General features: G+C 45.1%; 1 long non-coding RNA gene across 1 annotated transcript; it reads right to left on the minus strand.

Moving 5' to 3' along the window:
- Window positions 1–490: 490 nt before the first annotated feature.
- Window positions 491–3,897, minus strand: LOC141039275 (uncharacterized). Its single transcript, XR_012200198.1, has 3 exons — window positions 1,511–3,897; window positions 916–1,109; window positions 491–824 (listed from the first exon to the last, which is right to left on the minus strand). It is a non-coding gene; the product is annotated as an uncharacterized lncRNA (long non-coding RNA).
- Window positions 3,898–17,322: the final 13,425 nt, after the last annotated feature.

Here is a 17,322-nt window from a genome sequence, read left to right on the forward strand (position 1 = left end):
ATGAGGACGACGAAGCGGCGAGAAGAGAGTCGAGTCGCTGGCAAGGGGGCCCCGCGGCTTTTCGCGCCAAAAACGATTCGCCCGGCGCCCCCGAGCGCCCCCAGCGCGCCGGGTTCGGGTTGGGTCCGCCGGCGCTAATTTCGGCCCGAGCCGGCGAAAACTTGGCCCTTGGGGCGCGACTGGGCCTTTTTTTGGCGCCGGCGGCCGAAAAATCGCCTGGGGGGCCTTGTTGGGGGCGCGGCTGGAGATGCTCTCACGAAACCAGCAGAGCAGCATCGCAGCAACCTGTTAACAGTGTAGACTGATTCTATTGGAGAAAGAGAGAGGGGGAGAGCATTTTCATCCTTGTATAAAACACACGAGCTGGCATAATAGTACAAGCTTCCCCTAAAATAGACTGGTGTGACTGGCATCATGCTAAACTGTACAAAATGGGGGGTGGGGGCAACACATACAATCACTGAACACAGTATTGACACCGCACATAAGGTCAAAGGAAACTGAAGCCAAAACCATATAAAAATGCATAACTAATTTTCACAGTTGCTGGTACAAAAGCTGAAGAATGCCCAAAAAAGAGCACTAATAACTTCATCCTCGAGCATTTCTATACTAGTGAAATTACACTTTGACTTCCAGATAGCTAGTTAGATCTTCTGCCTCATTCTCCAACTGAAGCCATTGTTGCTAGTTAGATCTTCTGCTCTTTTGAATCTGCCTCTTGGTCCAAGTGAAGCCACTTACGCGTAAGCATATAGGATGATATAACAGCCCCGGCTAACCCCAGAAAATCATTGAGTCTCTTCGAAAACCGCTTCGACCGCCTGCAAGTTCAGAGATGTAATAAAATTTGTTAACAAATTATTCCAAGGAAAAAAGAACATGAAAAGGACAGCATATGTTCTGAGTAGATACCACAAGGGGTCATTGGGTCTAGGCTCGATTTGCACCGCAAGCTGCTGGAGCATGCGTGTGTTTTGACAGCCTTCCTTGGTAAGCCGGGTGTCGTATCGCCTTTCTGTGTCAGCAATCAGATCAAACAACTCTTCTCTCTTCTTCTTGATTTCCCTCAAAGCAGAAGCCTTCCCATCTTGATGCACTGCTATTTCCTTTACAAATTACGTAGAAGTTAGATACAATATCTAACAACATATTCAACATATTCATTGATGCAAGCCTACATAGCTATAGTTGATCTAGAATGTTATTGTAGGCATGCCTAAAACTAAACAGTGTCATATTTCCTTTGCAAAAGATATTTCATTCTCGAATCATGCTTACTGATGGCAAAACCAAGATTTACAAAATAATTTGGAACTAGCTAGTGTTGATAATCCTAGGGGGTAAGCAATCCCCATCCTGCCGTTTGGAAAAGGATTTGATTATTACGAGACCTATGGTATTGCGAGGCGTGGAATTGCTAGATCCCTAATCATGTTATGCGCAGAGCACAGTAGCGAATCAATCAGCAGTCGATGAAATAATCGATAGAAGTCGTGATTTTCGGTACCTCAACACCAGAGGAAGTATGCCGGAGGGAAGAGGGGGCTGCTGCCGGCGGACCGCCGTGGATGAGCCTCCTTGGCACCTCCGTTTTCGTTCGCTGGAGAACAAAGCCAGCCAACCTCCTCGCCGCCTGCCGAATCGCCGCTGCCATCGCCGATCTCAAGCTCTCTTCGTATCCTCGCCTCGAATCGCCTGAGTTTGCGTCTGTGCTCGTAATTTTATCAGTGGATTGGGATTTGGGAGGAAAGACTTCTCTTGCATTTATATATGCGGCGACTGAGTTCCGGGTCCGTCTCCGTCAAGACCACGAAGCCCCACCGCGTGGCTGGCATCGGACTTCCGACTCCGCCTCCACTAGGAAAAGTGAAGATTTTGAAGAATTTGCTGAGCATACGTACCCTGCGCCAGGTGTTTAGGTTAGGGTTCCTCGCTCGCCTTCCGCCGCCGCTTCTTATTCCGACCGCCGCGTTTGATATTTCTGTAACCGAGCTTTTTCCTTTTGAGGGCAGCGTGTTCTTTTTTTTTTTGAAACACTGGTAATTTTATTCATATTCATAACAATTACCGATACACTGGTTTGGACCTAAGATTCAAGAAAATACAAAGTAACTCATATGATTAAGAGCGTGTTTGGCTGCCTTCTCAAACAATACCTGCATTTCAAACACATCTCAACCCAACCCGGTTGAGCAAAAACAGGCAACAAATCAGCATCTGCATGTTGTTTGGTTGTCTGCATTGCATCAATGAGCACTTCAGGGCTGGGTGTTTGGCTGTCTGCATATATGCTTAAGGGCTGAGCAGATGCAAACCACAGCTGTTTGGCTGCATACACGTTTGTGTTCTGCTCACCCCATTCAAATGTGGCGGCCTTACCACCACATTAGCAGCACAAACGGGAGGCAAAAATGAAAACAAGCAATGCACATGAAAATAAAAGCAGATTAAGAGGCTAATTAATATAGTAGGGCCATCGTTAAAGACAGTAGGGGCATCCCATGCCTCCTGCTTCACACCAGGGCGCCGATCCTGGCCAAAATATTAACAAGTTTGCAGCACTAGTTCAAACCATCACCATCACCATGACCACAAACTAACAGTTCTATACTAGGACCGGGTACTTATATAATAGAGAGCGCGGGAGAATTTGCCGACGTAGCCGTGGTTGGTGCAGCGCACCCTGTTGTGGTTGTAGATCTGCACCTTGAAGCCCAGGCTGGAGATTCGCACGACGACGAGGTCGCCGGGGACGATCCTGTGGCGGCGGCAGAAGTACTGCGAGCCCCGGTCAAGCACCATCCGCCCCTCGTAGTTCTGGACCTGAACCCAGGACTCGCACCACTTGTTGACCGACAGCCTGACGACGCGCGGGGGCTTGATCACCAGCCACTGCTTCATGACCTCCTTGAACTTCGGTGGGATGACGAGCATGGCGAGATCCTCCTCGTCCTTGATCTGGACGTAGAAACACAACGGCTCTCGGGACCCCTCCTCGTGGCCGGTCCTTGGACATCGTCCCCTTGGATGCGGCTGGCTCATGAAGGCGGCCTTGCCAGGTAGATCCACCCTCTTGAGCTAGCGGTTCGTGGGGATGAAGTCCATGACGCCCTCGGCGCCGACCATGACCTGAGCTCCTCGACCGACTTTGTCCCACTCTGTCTTCATCACCTTGTCAGGTAAGATGACAATGGTTAGTAACAAGGCATTGGGATCAGGCACCGATCAGTGGCACGTGCCGAAGAGCAAGTGGCACTGATGAGTGGCACTTGCTCATGGGCAACAACCACTGATTTGTGCAGTTTTCAAAACATGATCAGTGGCACTTGCCGAAGAGCAAGTGTCACTGATCAATGGCACTTGCTCAAGGGCAACAACCACTGATCAGTGAGCATCATGCTCATGACCTAAAACTAGCAGTGCAAGTTGTGACCACTTCCACATTTGGCAGCATGCTACATTGGTAATAGTACCTCAACAAGGGAACACAGTGTCCCTACAATGTGTATGAGCATGCAAATTTGTCCTACCTACCATGAATGCCATGCACGTAACGAAATCATGCAACAAACCATGCCTAAACCAACACCAATCTAGCTCTTCAACATCACACACAAACCCTACCTATGAACATCATGAATATGTAACTACCTATCATGCAAGAACCAATATACCCTGCCTAAGGACTACGATGTAACTACCTATTAACAAGATCAAATCTACCCTGCATACGAATAGTGAACATGAACACCATCAACAACATGAATAGTAGCACCCAAGAAGGAATTGATTCGATTTGATCGGATCCAAGTGATGCCTATTGCAGAAAACCCTAATCTACATGTACGAGCAATACGGAAATTAGAAACTTCCCGGAGCTGGTGGAGTTCGAGCGTACGCCGGGCGGGGAGAAAACCACAGCGGGAAGGAGATGGCCGGTTAGGAGGAGGAGGAGACGGAAATGCCGACGCCCGTCGGCATTGCCCCGGTGCTCGTGGCGGCGAGGGAGGTCGAGGAAGCGGGCGCCATCTTCCATGGCCCTGACGCGCTGCCCGAAGAAAACCCTCGGATAGGGGTAAACAAACCTCCCCCCACCCACAGGGGTTCCGAGCAATGGCGCGGTCGCCGCCCCCTCCGGAGTCGCCATCGAACCCCACTAGTAGAAAAAGGGCCTATTGTCCTGGTTCGTAAGGGCCTTTTGTCCCGGTTTAGGAACCGGGACTAAAAGGTCGTTACTAATGCCCTAGGCCTTTAGTCCCGGTTCTTACACGAACCGGGACAGATGGGCCTCCACGTGGCCGGTGCTGCGAGCCCAGGCAGGAGGCCCTTTAGTCTCGGTTGGTGGCACCAACCGGGACCAATAGGCATCCACGCGTCAGCTGTTCAGGGGCTAGGGTTTTTGTTTTTTTCTGAAAGGGGGTGGATTTGGGGGTTTTGTATGGTTAATTAAGGTGTTTCATATATTGTGTTAGGTAGCTAATTAATTAATAAAGAGAAATGTCCTCTCTTATCTCCGTGCTTGGTTGACGCTACATACTATACGTATAGAGAGGCCCTCGACACACTAGCTAGTAAGAAAATGAAGGAAACCATTGAGTACAGAAGTTCGTCATGCATACCGAGAGAAGTGATCGACCTCTCCTTCTCCGAGAGATTGGTCGAACAACAAGTTTTTGTATCATCTATCCGACGCTACTGGCTACATACATATACAATATGTAAGATCTCTTACAATCCCCTAGCATTTGAACTCAAGTTCCACATGGTATTCTCCGGCTTTATTGACGACGTGGTCAAGAAAGAATCCCGCCAATTCCTCTTGAATTGCTTTCATGCGATCTTCTGGTAGGAGTTCATTCCGCATCTGCCACGTCTAATTTGAAGAACGGGGTTAATACATATATATGAATGAAACTCAACAAAAATGATGGTGTAATAAAATGAAATTGTGAATATTATTGCTTACGCACTTCATATTGTCTTTTAGAGTAGTCCCGCTTATCTTTGCAAGTCGCGTTGTAGATGAACTCGCACACGAGAAATAGAGGTCAATCAAATTGATAATGAAGCATTATAAATGGCATTGATGAAAGTAGCTAGAATCAACGGGAGATGCGCGGAAGTAGCTAGCTAGTAGTACTTACTTTCGGGTATGTATATCGCAGCTCCTTCGGCAGTCCCAGAGCTTCTGCGGTGAACTTTTTCCAAACCCTGCAAGACAAAGAAAATAATTATTACTTGAGATATCAGGAAATGAACAAAAAGTTGCCAATATGGTGCGATAATGATCGATTGAACTTACTTGTTGAGAATTTCAGTCATGTCCGCATAGGTCTCGGGATCTTTTCGTCTCGAGTCTAAGACGGTTACTAGTCCCTGCTCAAGCTTAATCTCCAGGAGAATATAGTGGAAGCTGCGCACGCATGCATAACTCATCAATTACATTACTATAACCTCACTCGAGTAATAAGGAAAACCGAATATGCACACGACAGTAACACTCACTTGAAGTTGTAAGGAAAGAGTATTTTATCTTTGTTTTGATTTATTATCAATGATTTGAGCAAGTTGGCCTCGGCATCTTTGGCGCTCTTTTTAACCTGAAATTCATCTATGAGATTTGTGTTAATGAACCCAATATCATACATTTCTGCTTTTCTACACTCGACGATCTTCAATCTGCATAATATAGTGAGGATAATTATAAATACATGCAATGAAAGAGCTGAGCTATATATAGAGACTTAATGACAGAAGTAGTACTTACAGACAGTAGCAAGTGACCGTTAATTGATCGAGGGCCTTTTGATTGAAGAACTAGAAGAACTCCTCAAATGGAACATACAATAGATCAATTCCAACGAGGTCGTGCTCCTCTTTAACTCTCAGATACAAAGTATCTGTCCCCCCAGACTCTCTACAGGTTTTCATGTACCAATCATGGAATCTTCGCATCATCGTTGTTAGAGATTTTTCATCTTTGACGAGAGGCTTCTCGTACTCGTATCTGTGTTCATCCACCTCCAAGAAATCATAATGTACATCGTCGGGCAGGTAATCTCCAAGATTGTTATAACCGGGCACCATCCCCGGATCATTAGCGACGATGTCGCTAGACACATTGAGCGGGGGGCACGATTGGTTCGCTTGTTCGCCGAGCTGGGCAATTTTTTCCCAGCTGCTCGTCGTTCTTTTAACCTTTGATCACTTCTAGTACTTCACGACCGTTCCGCTTCGATATATACCTTTTCAGTAACGCGCTCATAGTTGGTTTTCGGCGAAGAATTTGGTGGTTTCCTCAGGGCATCGATAGTGCGCTTTGCTTTCACCGGATCTACCTTCTCCTCTGGAGGTGGATGTCTCTTTGCTTTCACCCCTTCAAAGAAGTCCTTCACTTGGGCTTGACAGATCTCTGCGTTTTCTTGTTCGGTCATCTCATATGGTAACAGAAGGAAATATGCCCTAGAGGCAATAATAAAGTATTATTTATTTCCTTGTATCATGATAAATGTTTATTATTCGTGCTAGAATTGTATTAACCGGAAACATAATACATGTGTGAATATATAGACAAACAGAGTGTCACTAGTATGCCTCTACTTGACTAGCTCGTTAATCAAAGATGGTTATGTTTCCTAGCCATAGACATAAGTTGTCATTTGATTAACGAGATCACCTCATTAGGAGAATGACGTGATTGACTTGACCCATTCCGTTAGCTTAGCACTCGATCGTTTAGTATGTTGCTATTGCTTTCTTCATGACTTATACATGTTCCTATGACTATGAGATTATGCAACTCCCGTTTACCGGAGGAACACTTTGTGTGCTACCAAATGTCACAACGTAAATGGGTGATTGTAAAGGTGCTCTACAGGTGTCTCCAAAGGTACTTGTTGGGTTGGCGTATTTCGAGATTAGGATTTGTCACTCCAATTGTCGGAGAGGTATCTCTGGGCCCACTCGGTAATGCACATCACTATAAGCCTTGCAAGCATTGTGCCTAATGAGTTAGTTGCGGGATGATGTGTTACGTAACGAGTAAAGAGACTTGCCGGCAACGATATTGAACTAGGTATCGAGATACCGACGATCATATCTCGGGCAAGTAACATACCGGTGACAAAGGGAACAACGTATGTTGTTATGCGGTCTGACCGATAAAGATCTTCGTAGAATATGTGGGAGCCAATATGGGCATCCAGGTCCCGCTATTGGTTATTGACCGGAGACGTGTCTCGGTCATGTCTACATAGTTCTCGAACCCGTAGGGTCCGCACGCTTAACGTTACGATGACAGTTTTATTGAGTTTTGATGTACCGAAGGAGTTCGCAGTCCCGGATGAGATCGGGGACATGACGAGGAGTCTCGAAATGGCCGAGACGTAAAGATCGATATATTGGACGACTATATTCGGACTTCGGAAAGGTTCCGAGTGATTCGGGTATTTTTCGGAGTACCGGAGAGTTACGGGAATTCGTATTGGGCCTTAATGGGCCATACGGGAAAGGAGAGAAAGGCCTCAAAAGGTGGCCGCACCCCTCCCCATGGTCTGGTCCGAATTGGACTAGGGAAGGGGGGCGCACCCTTCCTTCTTTCTCCTTCCCCCTTCCCTTCTCCTACTCCCACAAGGAAAGGAGGAGTCCTACTCCCGGTGGGAGTAGGACTCCCCCCTATGGCGCGCCTCTCCCCTTGGCCGGCTGCCTCCCCCTTGCTCCTTTATATACGGGGGCAGGGGGGCATCCCAGAGACACAACAATTGATCCTTGAGATCTCTTAGCCGTGTGCGGTGCCCCCCTCCACCATATTACACCTCGATAATACCGTTGCGGAGCTTAGGCGAAGCCCTGCGTCGGTAGAACATCATCATCGTCACCACGCCGTCGTGCTGACGAAACTCTCCCTCAACACTCGGCTGGATCGGAGTTCGAGGGACGTCATCGAGCTGAACGTGTGTAGAACTCGGAGGTGCCGTACGTTCGGTACTTGATCGGTCGGATCGTGAAGACGTACGACTACATCAACCGCGTTGTGATAACGCTTCCGCTGTCGGTCTACGAGGGTACGTGGAGAACACTCTCCCCTCTCGTTGCTATAAATCACCATGATTTTGCGTGTGCGTAGGAAAATTTTGAAATTACTACGTTCCCCAATAGTGGTATCAGAGCCTGGTTTTATGCGTTGATGCTATGCACGAGTAGAACACAAGTGAGTTGTCGGCGATATAAGTCATACTGCTTACAAGCATGTCATACTTTGGTTCAGCGGTATTGTGAGATGAAGCGGCCCGGACCGACATTACGCGTACGCTTACGCGAGACTGGTTTCACCGTTGCGAGCACTCGTTGCTTAAAGGTGACCGGCGGGTGTCTGTCTCTCTCACTTTAGTTGAACCGAGTGTGGCTACGCCCGGTCCTTGCGAAGGTTAAAACAACACCAACTTGACAAACTATCGTTGTGGTTTTGATGCGTAGGTAAGAACGGTTCTTGCTAAGCCCGTAGCAGCCACGTAAAACTTGCAACAACAAAGTAGAGGACGTCTAACTTGTTTTTGCAGGGCATGTTGTGATGTGATATGGTCAAGACATGATGTGATATAATTTGTTGTATGAGATGATCATGTTTTGTAACCGAGTTATCGGCAACTGGCAGGAGCCATATGGTTGTCGTTTTATTGTATGCAATGCAATCGCCATGTAATGCTTTACTTTATCACTAAGCGGTAGCGATAGTCGTAGAAGCATAAGATTGACGAGACGACAACGATGCTACGATGGAGATCAAGGTGTCGCGCCGGTGACGATGGTGATCATGACGGTGCTTCGGAGATGGAGATCACAAGCACGGTGCTTCGGAGATGGAGATCACAAGCACAAGATGATGATGGCCATATCATATCACTTATATTGATTGCATGTGATGTTAATCCTTTATGCATCTTATCTTGCTTTGTTTGACGGTAGCATTATAAGATGATCCTTCACTAAATTATCAAAGTATAAGTGTTCTCCCTGAGTATGCACCGTTGCGAAAGTTCTTCGTGCTGAGACACCACGTGATGATCGGGTGTGATAGGCTCTACGTTCAAATACAACGGGTGCAAAACAGTTGCACACGCGGAATACTCAGGTTAAACTTGACGAGCCTAGCATATAACAGATATGGCCTCGGAACACGGAGACCGAAAGGTCGAGCGTGAATCATATAGTAGATATGATCAACATAGTGATGTTCACCATTGAAACTACTCCATCTCACGTGATGATCGGACATGGTTTAGTTGATATGGATCACGTGATCACTTAGAGGATTAGAGGGATGTCTATCTAAGTGGGAGTTCTTAAGTAATATGATTAATTGAACTTAAATTTATCATGAACTTAGTCCTGATAGTATTTTGCAAAATTATGTTGTAGATCAATAGCTCGCGTTGTTGCTTCCCTGTTTTATTTTTGATATGTTCCTAGAGAAAATTATGTTGAAAGATGTTAGTAGCAAAGATGCGGATTGGATCCGTGATCTGAGGATTATCCTCATTGCTGCATAGAAAAATTATGTCCTTGATGCACCGCTAGGTGACAGACCTATTGCAGGAGCAGATGCAGACGTTATGAACGTTTGGCTAGCTCAATATGATGACTACTTGATAGTTTAGTGCACCATGCTTAATGGCTTAGAATCGGGACTTCAAAGTCGTTTTGAACGTCATGGACCATATGAGATGTTCCAGGAGTTGAAGTTAATATTTCAAGCAAATACCCGAGTTGAGAGATATGAAGTCTCCAACAAGTTCTATAGCTAAAAGATGGAGGAGAATCGCTCAACTAGTGAGCATGTGCTCAGATTGTCTGGGTACTACAATTGCTTGAATCAAGTGGGAGTTTATCTTTCAGATAAAATAGTGATTGACAGAATTCTCTAGTCACCATCACCAAGTTAGTAGAACTTCGTGATGAACTATAGTATGCAAGGGATGACGAAAGTAATTCCCGAGCTCTTCGTGATGCTGAAATTGACGAAGGTAGAAATCAAGAAAAACATCAAGTGTTGATGGTTGACGAGACCACTTCAAGTGTTGATGGTTGACGAGACCACTAGTTTCAAGAAAAGGGCAAAGGGAAGAAGGGGAACTTCAAAAAGAGCGGCAAGCAAGTTGCTACTCAAGTGAAGAAGCCCAAGTCTGTACCTAAGCCTGAGACTAAGTGCTTCTACTGCAAAGGGACTGGTCACTGAAAGCGGAACTACCCCAACTATTTGGTGGATAAGAAGGATGGCAAAGTGAACAAAGGTATATTGGATATACATGTTATTGATGTGTACTTTACTAGTGTTTATAGCAACCCCTCGGTATTTGATACTGGTTCAGTTGCTAAGAGTAGTAACTCGAAACGGGAGTTGCAGAATAAACAAAGACTAGTAAAAGGCGAGGTGACGATGTGTGTTGGAAGTAGTTCCAAGATTGATATGATCATCATCGCACACTCCCTATACTTTTAGGATTAGTGTTGAAACTAAATAAGTGTTATTTGGTGTTTGCGTTGAGCATGAATATGATTTGATCATGTTTATTGCAATACGGTTATTCATTTAAGTTAGAGAACAATTGTTGTTCTGTTTACATGAATAAAAACCTTCGATGGTCATACACACCAACGAAAATGGTTTGTTGGATCTCGATCGTAGTGATACACATAATCATAATAATGAAGCCAAAAAATGCAAAGTTAATAATGATAATGCAACTTATTTGTGGCACTGCCGTTTAGGTCATATTGGTGTAAAGCTCATGAAGAAACTCCATACTGATGGAATTTTGGAATCACTTGATTATGAATCACTTGATGCTTGCGAACCGTGCCTCATGGGCAAGATGACTAAAACGCTGTTCTCCGGAACTATGGAGAGAGCAACAGATTTGTTGGAAATCATACATACAGATGTATGTGGTCCGATGAATATTGAGGCTCGTGGCAGGTATCATTATTTTCTGACCTTCACAGATGATTTGAGCAGATATGGGTATATCTACTTAATGAAACAGAAGTCTGAAACATTTGAAAAGTTCATATAATTTCAGAGTGAAGCGAAAATCATCGTAACAAGAAAATAAAGTTTCTACGATTTGATCGTGGAGAAGAGTATTTTGGTTACGAGTTTGGCCTTCAGTTAAAACAATGTGAAATAGTTTCACTACTTATGCCACCTGGAACACCACAGCATAATGGTGTGTCCGAACGTCATAACCGTACTTTATTGGATATAGTGCAATCTATGATGTCTCTTACCGATTTACCACTATCGTTCTGGGGTTATGCATTAGAGACAGCTGCATTCACATTAAATAGGGCACCATCTAAATCCGTTGAGACAACGCCTTATGAACTGTGGTTTGGCAAGAAACCAAAGTTGTCGTTTCTTAAAGTTTGGGGTTGCGATGCTTATGTGAAAAAGTTTCATCCTGATAAGCTCAAACCCAAATCGGAGAAATGTGTCTTCATAGGATACCCAAAGGAGACAGTTGGGTACACCTTCTATCACAGATCCGAAGGCAAGACATTCGTTGCTAAGTATGGATTCTTTCCAGAGAAGGAGTTTCTCTCGAAAGAAGTGAGTGGGAGGAAAGTAGAACTTGATGAGATAACTGTACCTGCTCCCTTATTGGAAAGTAGTTCATCACAGAAATCTGTTCCTGTGACTCCTACACCAATTAGTGAGGAAGTTAATGATGATGATCATGTAACTTCAGATCAAGTTACTACCAAACCTCGTAGGTAAACCAGAGTAAGATCCGCACCAGAGTGGTACGGTAATCCTGTTCTGGAGGTTATGTTACTAGACCATGACAAACCTACGAACTATGAAGAAGCGATGGTGAGCCCAGATTCCGCAAAATGGCTTGAGGCCATGAAATCTGAGATGAGATCCATGTATGAGAACAAAGTGTGGACTTTGGTTGACTTGCCCGATGATCGGCAAGCAATTGAGAATAAATGGATCGTCAAGAGGAAGACGGACGCTGATAGTAGTATCACTATCTACAAAGCTAGAATTGTCGCAAAAAGGTTTTCGACAAGTTCAAGATGTTGACTACGATGAGAGTTTCTCACTCGTATCTATGCTTAAGTCTGTCTGAATCATGTTAGCAATTGCCGTTTTATGAAATATGGCAAATGGATAAACAAAACTGCATTCCTTAATGGATTTATTAAAGAAGAGTTGTATATGATACAACCAGGAGGTTTTGTCAATCCTAAAGGTGCTAACAAAATATGCAAGCTCCAGCGATCCATCTATGGACTGGTGCAAGCATCTCGGAGTTGGAATATACACTTTGATAAGTTGATCAAAGGATATAGTTTTATACAGACTTGCGGTGAAGCCTGTATTTACAAGAAAGTGAGTGGGAGCACTACACCATTTCTGATAAGTATATGTGAATGACATATTGTTGATCAGAAATAATGTAGAATTATTCTGCAAAGCATAAAGGAGTGTTTGAAAGGAGTTTTTCAAAGAAAGACCTCGGTGAAGCTGCTTACATATTGAGCATCAAGATCTATAGAGATAGATGAAGACGCTTGATAAGTTTTTTCAATGAGTACATACCTTAACAAGATTTTGAAGTAGTTCAAAATAGAACAGTCAAAGAAAGAGTTCTTGCCTGTGTTACAAGGTGTGAAATTGAGTAAGACTCAAAGCCCGACCATGGCAGAAGATAGAAAGAGAATGAAAGTCATTCCCTATGCCTTGGCCATAGGATCTATAAAGTATGCCATGCTATGTACCAGATCTATTGTATACCCTGCACTGATTTTGGCAAGGCAGTACAATAGTGATCTAGGAGTAGATCACTGGACAGCGGTCAAAAATTATCCTTAGTGGAATAAGGATATGTTTCTCGATTATGGAAGTAACAAAAGGTTCGTCGTAAAGGGTTACGTCGATGCAAGTTTTGACACTAATCTAGATGACTCTAAGTCTCGGTCTAGATACATATTGAAAGTGGGAGCAATTAGCTAAGAGTAGCTCCGTGCAGAGCATTGTAAACATAAAAATTTGCAAAATACTTACGGATCTGAATGTGACAGACCCGTTGACTAAAATTATCTCACAATCAAAACATGATCACACCTTAGTACTCTTTGGGTGTTAATCACATAGCGATGTGAACTAGATTATTGACTCTAGTAAACCCTTTGAGTGTTGGTCACATAAAGATGTGAACTATGGGTGTTAATCACATGGTGATGTGAATTATTGATGTTAAATCACATGGCGATGTGAACTAGATTATTGACTCTAGTGCAAGTGGGAGACTGAAGGAAATATGCCCTAGAGGCAATAATAAAGTATTATTTATTTCCTTGTATCATGATAAATGTTTATTATTCGTGCTAGAATTGTATTAACCGGAAACATAATACATGCGTGAATATATAGACAAACAGAGTGTCACTAGTATGCCTCTACTTGACTAGCTTGTTAACCAAAGATGGTTATGTTTCCTAGCCATAGACATAAGTTGTCATTTGATTAACGAGATCACCTCATTAGGAGAATGACGTGATTGACTTGACCCATTCCGTTAGCTTAGCACTCGATCGTTTAGTATGTTGCTATTGCTTTCTTCATGACTTATACATGTTCCTATGACTATGAGATTATGCAACTCCCGTTTACCGGAGGAACACTTAGTGTGCTACCAAACGTCACAACGTAAATGGGTGATTATAAAGGTGCTCTACAAGTGTCTCCAAAGGTACTTGTTGGGTTGGCGTATTTCGAGATTAGGATTTGTCACTCCAATTGTCGGAGAGGTATCTCTGGGCCCACTCGGTAATGCACATCACTATAAGCCTTGCAAGCATTGTGACTAATGAGTTAGTTGCGGGATGATGTGTTACGTAATGAGTAAAGAGACTTGCCGGTAACGATATTGAAGTAGGTATCGAGATACCGACGATCAAATCTCGGGCAAGTAACATACCGGTGACAAAGGGAACAACGTATGTTGTTATGCGGTCTGACCGATAAAGATCTTCGTAGAATATGTGGGAGCCAATATGGGCATCTAGGTCCCGCAATAGGTTGTTGACCGGAGACGTGTCTCGGTCATGTCTACATAGTTCTTGAACCCATAGGGTCCGCACGCTTAACGTTACGATGATAGTTTTATTGAGTTTTGATGTACCGAAGGAGTTCGGAGTCCCGGATGAGATCGGGGACATGACGAGGAGTCTCGAAATGGCCGAGACGTAAAGATCGATATATTGGACGACTATATTCGGACTTCGGAAAGGTTCCGAGTGATTCGGGTATTTTTCGGAGTACCGGAGAGTTACGGGAATTCGTATTGGGCCTTAATGGGCCATACGGGAAAGGAGAGAAAGGCCTCAAAAGGTGGCCGCACCCATCCCCATGGTCTGGTCCGAATTGGACTAGGGAAGGGGGGCGCACCCTTCCTTCTTTCTCCTTCCCCCTTCCCTTCTCCTACTCCCACAAGGAAAGGAGGAGTCCTACTCCCGGTGGGAGTAGGACTCCCCCCTATGGCGCGCCTCTCCCCTTGGCCGGCTGCCTCCCCCTTGCTCCTTTATATACGGGGGCAGGGGGGCACCCCAGAGACACAACAATTGATCCTTGAGATCTCTTAGCCGTGTGCGGTGCCCCCCTCCACCATATTACACCTCGATAATACCGTTGCGGAGCTTAGGCGAAGCCCTGCGTCGGTGGAACATCATCATCGTCACCACGCCGTCGTGCTGACGAAACTCTCCCTCAACACTCGGCTGGATCGGAGTTCGAGGGACGTCATCGAGCTGAACGTGTGTAGAATTCGGAGGTGCCGTACGTCGGTACTTGATCGGTCGGATCGTGAAGACGTACGACTACATCAACCGCGTTGTGATAACGCTTCCGCTGTCGGTCTACGAGGGTACGTGGACAACACTCTCCCCTCTCGTTGCTATGCATCACCATGATCTTGCGTGTGCGTAGGAAAATCTTGAAATTACTACGTTCCCCAACAGTAACTTCTCCAGAGGCTTGAGAGATGGACCGAATATGTATGTCCTCCCGCCTCTGGCTGTACTGCTAGACGCCGGAGCAGACGGAGCGGCTGCGGCTGTCTTCTTTCGTGCTTGCTTACGAGGCGGAGGAGAAGGACTACGACGCGCCGGAGCAGCTGGAGCGGCGGCGGGTCTCTTCCGCCCTTGCTGACGAGGCGAAGAAGGAGGAGGCTGGCTGCTCGGGCGCGCCGCCACAGGCGGAGAAGGAGGCGGAGTGCCGCCACCCGCCGGAGAAGGAGGCTGAGTGCCCTGATCACTCGCCGGAGGAGGAGGCGGAGTGCCCTGAATCGCCGGAGGAGGAGGAGGCACATGAAGGAAATATGCCCTAGAGGCAATAATAAAGTTATTATTTATTTTATTATATCATGATAAATGTTTATTATTCATGCTAGAATTATATTAACTGGAAACATAATACTTGTGTGAATACATAGAGAAACAAAGTGTCACTAGTATGCCTCTACTTGACTAGCTCGTTGATCAAAGATGGTTATGTTTCCTAGCCATTGACATGAGTTGTCATTTGATTAACGGGATCACATCATTAGAAGAATGATATGATTGACTTGACCCATTCCGTTAGCTTAGCACACGATCGTTTAGTATTCTGCTATTGCTTTCTTCATGACTTATACATGTTCCTATGACTATGAGATTATGCAACTCCCGTTTACCGGAGGAACACTTTGTGTGCTACCAAACGTCACAACATAACTGGGTGATTATAAAGGTGCTCTACAAGTGTCTCCAAAGGTACTTGTTGGGTTGGCGTATTTCGAGATTAGGATTTGTCACTCGGATTGTCGGAGAGGTATCTCTGGGCCCACTCGGTAATGCACATCACTATAAGCCTTGCAAGCATTGTAACTAATGAGTTAGTTGCGGGATGATGTATTACGGAACGAGTAAAGAGACTTGTCGGTAACGAGATTGAACTAGATATTGAGATACCGACGATCGAATCTCGGGCAAGTAACATACCGATGACAAAGGGAACAACGTATGTTGTTATGCGGTTTGACCGATAAAGATCTTCGTAGAATATGTGGGAGCCAATATGAGCATCCAGGTTCCGCTATTGGTTATTGACCGGAGACGTGTCTCGGTCATGTCTACATAGTTCTCGAACCCGTAGGGTCCGCACGCTTAAAGTTAGATGACGGTTATATTATGAGTTTATGTACTTTGTGAAGGTGCGTTATATCGACTAGAGGGGGGGGGTGAATAGGCGATTTTTATGAATTCTTCACTGAGGAATTTGCCGGTGAGGAAATTCCTTAGCGAAGAACTACTTGCAGCGGAATAAGTACTCAGAAGTAAACATAACAGGATACCAGCATGGTCATCATGATGAAATGAAGATAGGCACAGAGTACAGAAAGCGTAAACACAGGATAACACAGGATGAAGACAAACAGACTGAAGAAATTGAACTAAGGAAATTGAGAAAGTCTTCAGTCAAAGTTTTCAAACACAGATATGAACAAGTGCACAACACAGTTATGAGGAAATGAAAGAGTTGAGGAAATAGAACCAGTTGGCTTGGTGAAGGCAATGATTTGGTAGACTAGTTCCAACTGCTGTCTCAGTTGTACATCTGGTTAGGGCGGCTAGGTATTTAAACCTGAGGACACACAGTCCTGGACATGCAGTCCAGGACACTTAGTCCTCACCGTATTCCCCTTGAGCTAAGGTCACACAGACCTCGCCCAATCACTCGTGGTAAGTCTTCAGGTGACTTCCGAACCTTCACAAACTCGGTCACTCGGTGATCCACAATTCCTTTTGGATGCTCAAGACCATGACACCTAACCGTCTGGAAGAAGCACAGTCTTCAAAGGTAACAAGCGTCGGATCCACGCAGGATCAATCTCTTCAGTGATGCTCAATCACTTTGGGTTTGTAGGTGTTTGGGATGCTCTCAACTGACAAATGTCAGTTTCTCTCGGAGCAGCCAAAAGCTAGTGGTTGTAGGGGGCGGCTATTTATAGCCTAGGGAGCAGCCCGTCATGATAAGACATAAATGCCCTTCAATGATATGACCGTTAGTTGGGTAGATATTTTGGGACAGCTGGCGCATAGCACAACAACGGTCGGAAATTTGAGTATCAAATTCCTCAGGGCTATCATGTTCCTCACTGTGTAGGCAATCCGCACTGGCGAATTCCTAACTCCTCAGTCAGAACAAATTCCTCAGAGACCAGAAGAACGTAGTCTCTGTCACTGAAGAATATGACTGGACTGTATGAGATT

Source organism: Aegilops tauschii, chromosome 1, assembly GCF_002575655.3.
Source record: "Aegilops tauschii subsp. strangulata cultivar AL8/78 chromosome 1, Aet v6.0, whole genome shotgun sequence".
Lineage (NCBI taxonomy): Eukaryota > Viridiplantae > Streptophyta > Magnoliopsida > Poales > Poaceae > Aegilops > Aegilops tauschii.